The sequence below is a fragment of the Hordeum vulgare genome, chromosome 3H (genome assembly GCF_904849725.1).
Source record: "Hordeum vulgare subsp. vulgare chromosome 3H, MorexV3_pseudomolecules_assembly, whole genome shotgun sequence".
Classification (NCBI taxonomy): domain Eukaryota; kingdom Viridiplantae; phylum Streptophyta; class Magnoliopsida; order Poales; family Poaceae; genus Hordeum; species Hordeum vulgare.
In genome coordinates, this window is record NC_058520.1 from 437247192 (window position 1) to 437256298 (window position 9107).

Below are 9107 nucleotides of genomic sequence, written 5' to 3' on the forward strand. Positions count from 1 at the left end.
ACAAAAATACTTCCTCCATAAATCGAAGTGGGGCTCGTGGTCCAAAAACAGCTGCAGCCCGTAGAACTCCAACAAGCCCCTCGGGAAAGGGTGAATAGGGAATCCCTACACGCGCGATAGGAAGGAAACGAAGGAGGCCCTTTTGCCCCTTTGCGGGTGATACGTCCCAAACGTATCTATAATTTATGTTTGTTCCATGATCTTTTGGGTGACATTGTTATATGTTTTGCTACACTTTGAAACCATTTTACACATATATGGACTAACCTACTAACTCAGTGCACTCGATTCCTATTTCTGTCTGCTGATGTCTTTATTTTGCAGGAACTTTTACCCCAATCTATCGAGTCCCAAAAATCCCGAGAAAAATACATAAAAATCAGCATGACGGAAGCTTCGAAAGCACCAAAGGTGGGCCAGAGGGGAGCCAGGCGTCGCATAGGCGGCCTCCCTGCGTGGCCTACCCCATGGCCGCGCCCACATGCCGCCTAGGTGGGGCCCACCTCTTCTGGTGCCCTAACATGGCTCCTATTTTTACCCCCGAGGAGGAAACGCAGATTCTAGAACCCTTTTCTGTAGAAGCAATTCAGATCTCCGCCGCCATCGCCAACAAGTTTCGGGGGACCAAAATTCCTGTGTCGGCACCCTGCCGGGACGGGGAAGTACCCCCGGATTCACCTCCATCGATGTCGCTTCCTCCTCCATGAAGCGGGAGTAGTTCCTCCTCGGGGCCGAGATCTTCTACAGTACTATGTGGTTAATTCTCTCTCTCTCTCTCATGATGTGATCTTGATTGTGATCATGGCCTATGTTAATCAAGGGTGATCCCATGATGTTTCCCCTTCTTGTATATATTGGATTGATGTACTTACTTGATCTTATCTAGTATAATCCTCGAGACCATGGTGAGAGCGGTCTATTGGACATGGATTAGAAGAATATTTTCATGAGTGATTTCCTCTTTTGTGAATTGATTGAAGATTGAGAGTCTCTTGGTGCTTGTCTTTGACTATCCTTGAGATATGTTGTGGTGATTGTGGTACTCTCTTTGGATGGCCGCGGTGACATTGAGAAATCCATAGATGAGAACTATGAACTCTGAGGTGTGCTTTTGTAGCCCTACATAATTCTCTTCCTCTCTTGATCACAAAGGAATGACCTCCAAGTACGTCTCCATTGCATGTTTTAGTGGAAATATCATGTTATTAGACTATGTTAACATTGTTGGGAGTTTCCACTAGTGAAATTATGAAGCCTAGGCCCTATTTCTCACCATCGTTACACCGTTTATGCTCACTTTTGTCACTTGCTACTTTGCTGCCATTTTTATTTCAGATTTATATTACCTTGCTTTGCCACACCTATCACCCATATTTTACCATCTCTTCCTCGAACTAGTGCACCTATACAACTGACAAGTGTATTAGGTGTGTTGGGGACACAAGAGACGTCTTGTATCTTAATTGCAGGGTTGCTTTAGAGAGACCATCTTCAACCTCTACTTCCGTGAGTTCGATAAACCTTAGGTCATCCACTTGAGGGAAATTGTTGCTGTCCTACAAACCTCTACGCTTGGAGGCCCAACATAGTATACAAGAATAGAAGCATGCGTAGACATCAAGCTATTTCTGGCACCGATGTCAGGGAGGTGAGTGCTTGAAGGTATATCTTTAGATCTTGCAATTGAATCTTTCCGTTTCTTGTTTTTATTTTCACTAGTTAGGCTTATGGAAAACTGCATTCTTAGTTCGCTGCTTGGGGAAGGCCGCTTTACCACACCCGTGGTAGAGAAGTCTCCTCCACCTACTGAATGTATCCCATTCAAAATACCACTTGGGATAATTGAAATAATTAGGAAGGATTGTTATGCAGGAGATGGAACAGTCAGTCCTTGTGATCATTTGTTGAAACCTACAAAACGTTGTGAGTTGTTTAAGATGTCAGGTTTGACAGGAGATGGAGTCATGAGGAAATTATTTGCCTTGTCACTGAAAGGAAAAGCATTGGAATTGTATTGGTTACTAGATGATTATCACCTACCGGATTGGGAAGAGATTCCGTCTCTCTTTTACTCCAAGTTTTATCCTCTTGATGAAGTCCATGAGAGTAGGAATTAAGTTTATAATTTCTATCCTCGTGACAGGGAGAGCACAACTCAAGCGTGGGGGACACTAAAAACTTAATGCTAAAATGCCCTAACCATGGGTCCCCAAAGATATGATTATTACTAATTTCTATGCAAGGCTCTCCCGACAGGATATAGACTTGCTCGATGCTTCCTTTATGGGTTCTTTCACAAACGAAAGGATTGATGCTAAATGGGAACTCCTTGAAAGAATTCAATGCAATACTGAAGATTGGGAGATCGACAAAGGTCAAGAGTCGGGTATAAATTATGAGTATGATTGCATTAAGGCCTTTGTTGAAACTGCAAGTTTTAATAGGTTTAGTGCTAAGTTTGGGCTTGATTCTCACCTCCTTGTTGATTTCCTTAAATCTTTTGCTTCTCATCTTAATATGCCTAAGGAGAATTTGATCAAGCATCATGAACCTTTTATAGAGATTTGCAAAGATAATGAAATTATTAATGATAATTGCAACATGTATGATCCAATTCCTAAAAATGAAGTTTTATATAAGCATGTTAATTTTTGTGGATTGCATAGACCTTGTGAAAGTCCTATGATCGAAGAAGAGAAGTATTGTAAAGAATCATAAGCATGAAAGAACGATCACTTGTGTTAGAGATTTAAATGAAATTGCTAGAGAATTGTGTGACATTTATCCCTTTACTTTTGAACTTTGTGGTATAGAGGATCACTTTAATTTTCAATGCATGAACTTTCAAAACATAACTGTTAACTAGTTGTGTGACAACATGATCACTTCTGATATTTATGATGAACTCATGTTATTTTTGATGTGTGAAGAGTTATCAGAAAAAAACTTCTCGACTATATGATAATGCCTTAGGAATAAACAACAATTTGCAAAAATGCCATCTCTATTGTGTTTTTAATTTCCTTTAAAATGATTACACAAGTAAGATTAGAAAGGAGGGAACTTTACGAAAGCATAAAAATGTCACTTATGTTTCCACTAATAAAAACGAGAGTTTCTCCCAAGTTTCCCCTATTGTTTCTAATGATAAACCAGAATATTTGGAGAAGCTTCCTCTCCAACCACTCCCTCCTAAGGTGAAGAAGAAGAAAAAGAAGAGGAGGAAGAGGAACAAGAAGGAAGAAGAATGAGTGTCAACCTGGACTAAGCATATTTCTCGCATCAACTTTTATCCTAACACACATAAATTTATGGAGGATGGTGAGCTTGATTGTTATTATCTTGATGATAAGTCTGTAGGTACTATTGAAGATGATTTTGATTATGATATGCAAGTTACTTATTGTGATTGGGAAGATGATGATAATGCTAGTTATGATCTTGAGAATCTTTTTGGTACCAACTTTGAAAATGATGATATGGAAATCTCTAAGCTTGGGGACGATAGGATTGCAAGTCCTTTACCCATTAGTGATGTGGTAATTGAAAATTCTTTTCCTAGTAAGAATAAAGACAACATGTGTACAAATATAGTTGCTAGCAATAATAATGCTCTTCTCTACCATGATGATGTTATAACTCCTATCTATAGTGATTGTAACGATACCTATGACTAAGGAGAAATTATCCATATGAAAATTGTCATAATCATGGAGGGAATTACTCCCCTGCTGAACACCATCTCCCCAATACACAATTAATCTATAGTGTTCAGGTTGTTTATGATAGTCCTACTCCCACTATTACCAATGAGAAAGATTATGCTTATGTGGAGAGTAAGATTAGCTTTTTACATGTGGATCATGGTAACAATGCTTTATGTGATACTTATAATGTTGAGTTTATTCATGATCTCACTGAAAAATATTATGAGAAGGGAACATATGCTTATAGATATTTCAATAATATCAAGTTCCCTCTCTTTACGTTGAAGGTTTTGAAGCTGCACTTGTTTTGCCTTCCTATTCTTATTGCTTTGTGCTTCAGTGAATTATTCTATTGCAATATTCCTATACATAGGAAACATATTAAACTTAAATGAGGTTGGTATTTGCTTCTTGATGCTCTCTTTTGTTCTACAACTCTTATTCCTACGAGAGCGTCATTGAAATCTTAAGCCTATCTTTATGGCTATAAAGAAAGTGCTCTAGGGAGACAACCCTTGTTATCTTTACTTTGAGTTTTTACTTTCAGTCCTAGTGGTCTTGATGCTTACTAATACTATAGCAACATCATTGTATCTTTATGTTTAAGCTTTGTGCCAAGTTATAGCCTACGATTGCAAGAAAGATCAAAAATTGTGACATGCTGTCGAGAAACAGATTATGTGTGCTTAACGGAACAATTCGTCAAAAATCACCAGATCATCTTTTTGATCTGATTTTTTTTGAAAGCATGCTATATATGAGTGCCTTTCTTGCATCTGTTCTGAGTTAGTTGATTTGAGTTGCAGAAGTGCCCCGAATAAATTATTTATTACATGATGTTCTGTTTTTCACAGACTCTGCCATGTTTTGCAAATCCTAAGCTTACTTTTTATATGCAAAAACCTTTTGGAAATCATGAGAAGTAGTAGATTTTCTTGAAAATATTTATTTCCAACAGGTAATGAATTATTTTATTAAGGGTACTAACCACTCTAATCAGCTTATGATGAGTTTCGTATGAAGGGAGTTTTCAAGTATGTGACGGGAGATGATGAAAGAAGATACAGGAGTGTCAAGTGCTCAAGGTTGGGGATGCCCCCATGCACCCCAAGAAATATACAAAGGAGACTCAAGCATCTAAGCTTGGGGATGCCCCCGTGCATCCCCTTCTCTATAAACAATCATCAATTCGCCCATCTCCATGCTATATTTTTATCACTTCAAATGATATGTGGTATGCTTGGAGTGTCTCGCTCTTTACTTTTTAGCTTTTTTTAGTTTTTCTTGCTGGTCATAACAAGTCAGAACCTAGCCTACCTTGTTTGCAGAGAAACATGCTCCATTCCACTCTAGAACACAACATAGGTCTTCATGCTTATCTTTTTTGTGTGTTCATCATCTTTTCGTAGCTACTGTCATGCTTAGCTCTTCGTTTTCATGCTTATCTTTTTAAGAGCTATTATTTATGTTGATTCTGGAACTCTCTTGAGTTATCATGCTTATCTTGTTTAGAGAGTTAGCTCGTTGCACTGAGTTGTGTGTCTTGCATGAGTAGGTAATTGAGGTTGCTATTTAAGTATAGTAGTAACTTGCAATAGTTTTGAGGTATTGATTTGAGTAATGTTTGGACTATTGGTGCCAAGAGCTAGATCTATTAGTGACAGGTGTCGTATTTTGGGAAATCCGTGTGTTTTTCGAAAATTAGAAATTAGTTGACAACTCTAGTTACTAAATTGATCGCTAATCTCTAGAAGGGTTAGAATATATAGAGTACCCTCACATTACCATGAGTCGAGGATGCGCAAGGATAACCAAACCCCCAAACACTCCTCCTCGGGGTACTTGTCTCTTTGTGAATTTCCTAACTATATAGAGAGTTACCGATAATAAGTGTATGAGTTCTTCAGACTAATGTGAGTATTCGATTGTTGGCACTTCCACCATCCATATTTTGCTAGCCTCTTCGGTACCGTGCATTTCCCTTTCTCACATTGAGAGTTAGTGCAAACTCCACCGGTGCATCCAAACCCTTGGCATGATATGCTCTGTCATCATAAGCCTCATTATATCTTTCCTCAAAACAGCCACCATACCTACCTATTAATGCATTTCCATAGCCTTTCCGAAATACATTGACATGCAATATCTACCATCTCATGACTTGATCTTCATGTCATACATGCTTTTGCTTGATCGAGCAGCCGCATGCTAGTTGGGCCTTGCCCTTATTATTACTATATGATGCGCCAGTTTCATTGCATATCCTGCTACACTGGCAGAGGCATAGATTTGCAAATATCATGATAGTTCTCATTTGTCTTTATGTTGAGTACTTCTTATAAAGTGTGAAGATCTTCTTTTTATTCTTGTAAAACATAGAGTGTTGCCCTTAAGTGATGAAAAGATCCCTAAGAGGACAAATTAAAAGATCCCAAAGAGGACATATGAGAGATAAATAGAAAGAGCCAAAGAGGCCACAAAAAATAAAAAAATAAAAAAGAAATAAAAAGAGAGAAGGGGGCAACACTACTATTCTTTTTGAAAGATCCACACTCGTACTCCGTTGTTATATTTGTACTCCATAGAGATTATCATTCATGCATAACTATGTGGGGAACCTTACACTATAGAACTTGGCTTGTATATTCCAATGATGAGCCTCCTCAAATGAGCTCTAGGTCTTCATAAGCAAGAAAGTTGGATGCACCCCTACTAGTTCCATTGGAGAGCTTACCTTAGCTCATACGTACATCCGTTGCATGGCAATCCCTACTCCTCACATCATATCCATCATTTGGGTTTTTCTCGCCTATGGTTGTCCTCATTGATGTGAGCCTTTCACACCTTTTTGTCTTCCTTCCCCATCATTATTCTCTTTTCCATCTTAAGTGCCAACATATCTTGCTTGCGCTCATCCATTGCATGAGTGCACAAAGTCGAAAGGGAGAGGATCATTTTGACTTGTGCCACACTAGTGGACTGGGGATGAGTCAAAATAAGATTCCGAAGGAGACCAAGTGTGAAATTTTAGTAGATTGAGTTCTCAATTAAAATATTTTTATGCTCTCAACCCATCTCCAACTTCTTGCACACAAACACCATTTGGAGACATTTGAGTCACGGACAGCGAGACCTCTTGCACCTTTATGTTCTTACATTGCTATTTTCACTACTAAATATAGACACTTGCTTGTTATTGCCTTGACTTGAATTGCATATCTTACTTGCTTTACTTTGAAGTTCTTATATGTGTGTTAGCATGTCACCACAGAAATGGTTTGTGTTATCATTTACCTACTCGAGGACGAGAAGGAATTAAGCTTGGGGATGTTGATACGTCCCAAACGTATCTATTATTTTTGTTTGTTCCATGATCTTTTGGGTGACATTGTTATATGTTTTGCTACACCTATATACCTTTTTACACATATTTGGACTAACCTACTAACTCAGTGAACCCAGTGCCAGTTTATGTCCACTGATGTCTTTTTTTGCAGGGACTTTTACCCCAATTCACCGAGTCCCAAAAATCCTGAGAAAAATATATAAAAATCAGCATGACAGATGCTTCGAGAGCACCAAAGGTGGGGCAGAGGGGATCCAGGCGTCGCCCAGGCGGCCTCCCTACATGGCCTACCCCCTGGCCGCACCCACAGGCCGCCTGAGTGGGGGACACCTTCTCTGGTGCCCTACCTTGGCTCCTATTTTTACCCGTGAGGAGGAAACACTGATTTCGGAACCCTTTTCTCGAGAAGCAATTCCGATCTACGCCACCATCGCCAACAAGTTTCAGGGGACCATAATTCCTGTGCCGACACCCTGCCAAGACGGGGAAGTGCCCCCGGTTTAATCACCATCGGCGTTGCTTCCTCCCTACATGAAGCGGGAGTAGTTCCTCGTTGGGGCTGAGGTCTTCTACAGTAGCTATGTTGTTAATTCTCTCTCTCATGATGTGATCTTGATTGTGATCATGGGCTATGTTAATATAGGGTGATCCCATGATGTTCCCCCATCTTCTGTGTATTGGATTGATGTACTTACTTGATCTTATCTAGTATAATCCCCGAGACCATGGTGACAACGGTCTATTGGACATGGATTAGAAGAATATTTTCATGAGTGATTTCCTCTTTTGTGAATTGATTGAAGATTGATAGTCTCTTGGTGCTTGTCCTTGACTATCCTTGAGTTATGTTGTGGTGATTGTGGTACTCTCTTTGGATGGCCGCTGTCACATTGGGAAATCCATAGGTGAGAACTACGAACTCTGAGGTGTGCTTTTGTAGCCCTACATAATTCACGTCCTCTCTTGATCACGAAGGAATGTCCTACAAGTACGTCTCCATTGCATGTTTTAGTGGAAATATCATGTGATTAGACCATGTTAACATTGTTGGGAGTTGCCACTAGTGAAATTATGAAGCCTAGGCCCTATTTCTCACCATTGTTACACCGTTTATGATCACTTTTGTCACCTGCTACCTTGCTGCCATTTTTATTTCAAATTATATTACCTTGCTTTGCCACACCCATCACCCGTATTTTACCATCTCTTCGCCGAAGTAGTGCACATATACAACTGACAATTGTATTAGGTGTGTTGGGGACACAAGAGACTTCTTGTATCTTAATTGCAGAGTTGCTTGAGAGAGACCATGTTCAACCTCTATTTCCCTGAGTTTGATAAACCTTAGGACATCCACTTGAGGAAAATTGTTGCTATCCTACAAACCTCTGCGCTTGGAGGCCCAACATAGTTTACCACAATAGAAGCGTGCGTTGACATCACCGGGGCAGGGAAATTCTCTGTGAAGGCCTCGCCATTGGCACAGGTTAAACCAGCGCATGTTGCTGCAAGATCTGACGTGGGAAGGTATCCTTGAATTCTGAGATCCCGTAGCCGGAGTTGGGAGACGGAGAAACTTTCCCAATCCCGTTGGAGTGGGCCAAGAGGACGCAAAGAGGAACCCGCCATGATGTTGAGTGTTGAATCTTTAGGATTTTTGGGTGGCACTCAGGGAAGCAATGATACCCTGGGGAGGGTTCCTTGATTTATTTATAACGGACATCACCTCCCAAGGTTACAAGGTGCGGGTTCCGTTAGGGACTACTCAGACGCTCGTTCTCATCAAGGCGCATGAAGTCTAAGAGTTGCTATTAATCATGGGTGGAATTAAAAAGATATGGGCCTCGCGACGCTTCGTTGGTCGTGGGACCGTTGAAGACTGAGCTAACGTTTGGTAGGTCAGGGGAGGAACTCGGCTCGCAAGCCAAGTACTCTAGATATGGGCTATTCATCAGCATTGGAGGCCAGTTTGGGGGCTATTGAGGTAGTCCGGGATTAAGGGGTCCTCGGGGCGCCGACTCGTCTATTGTGGGCCAACCCAACGGACCGCATTG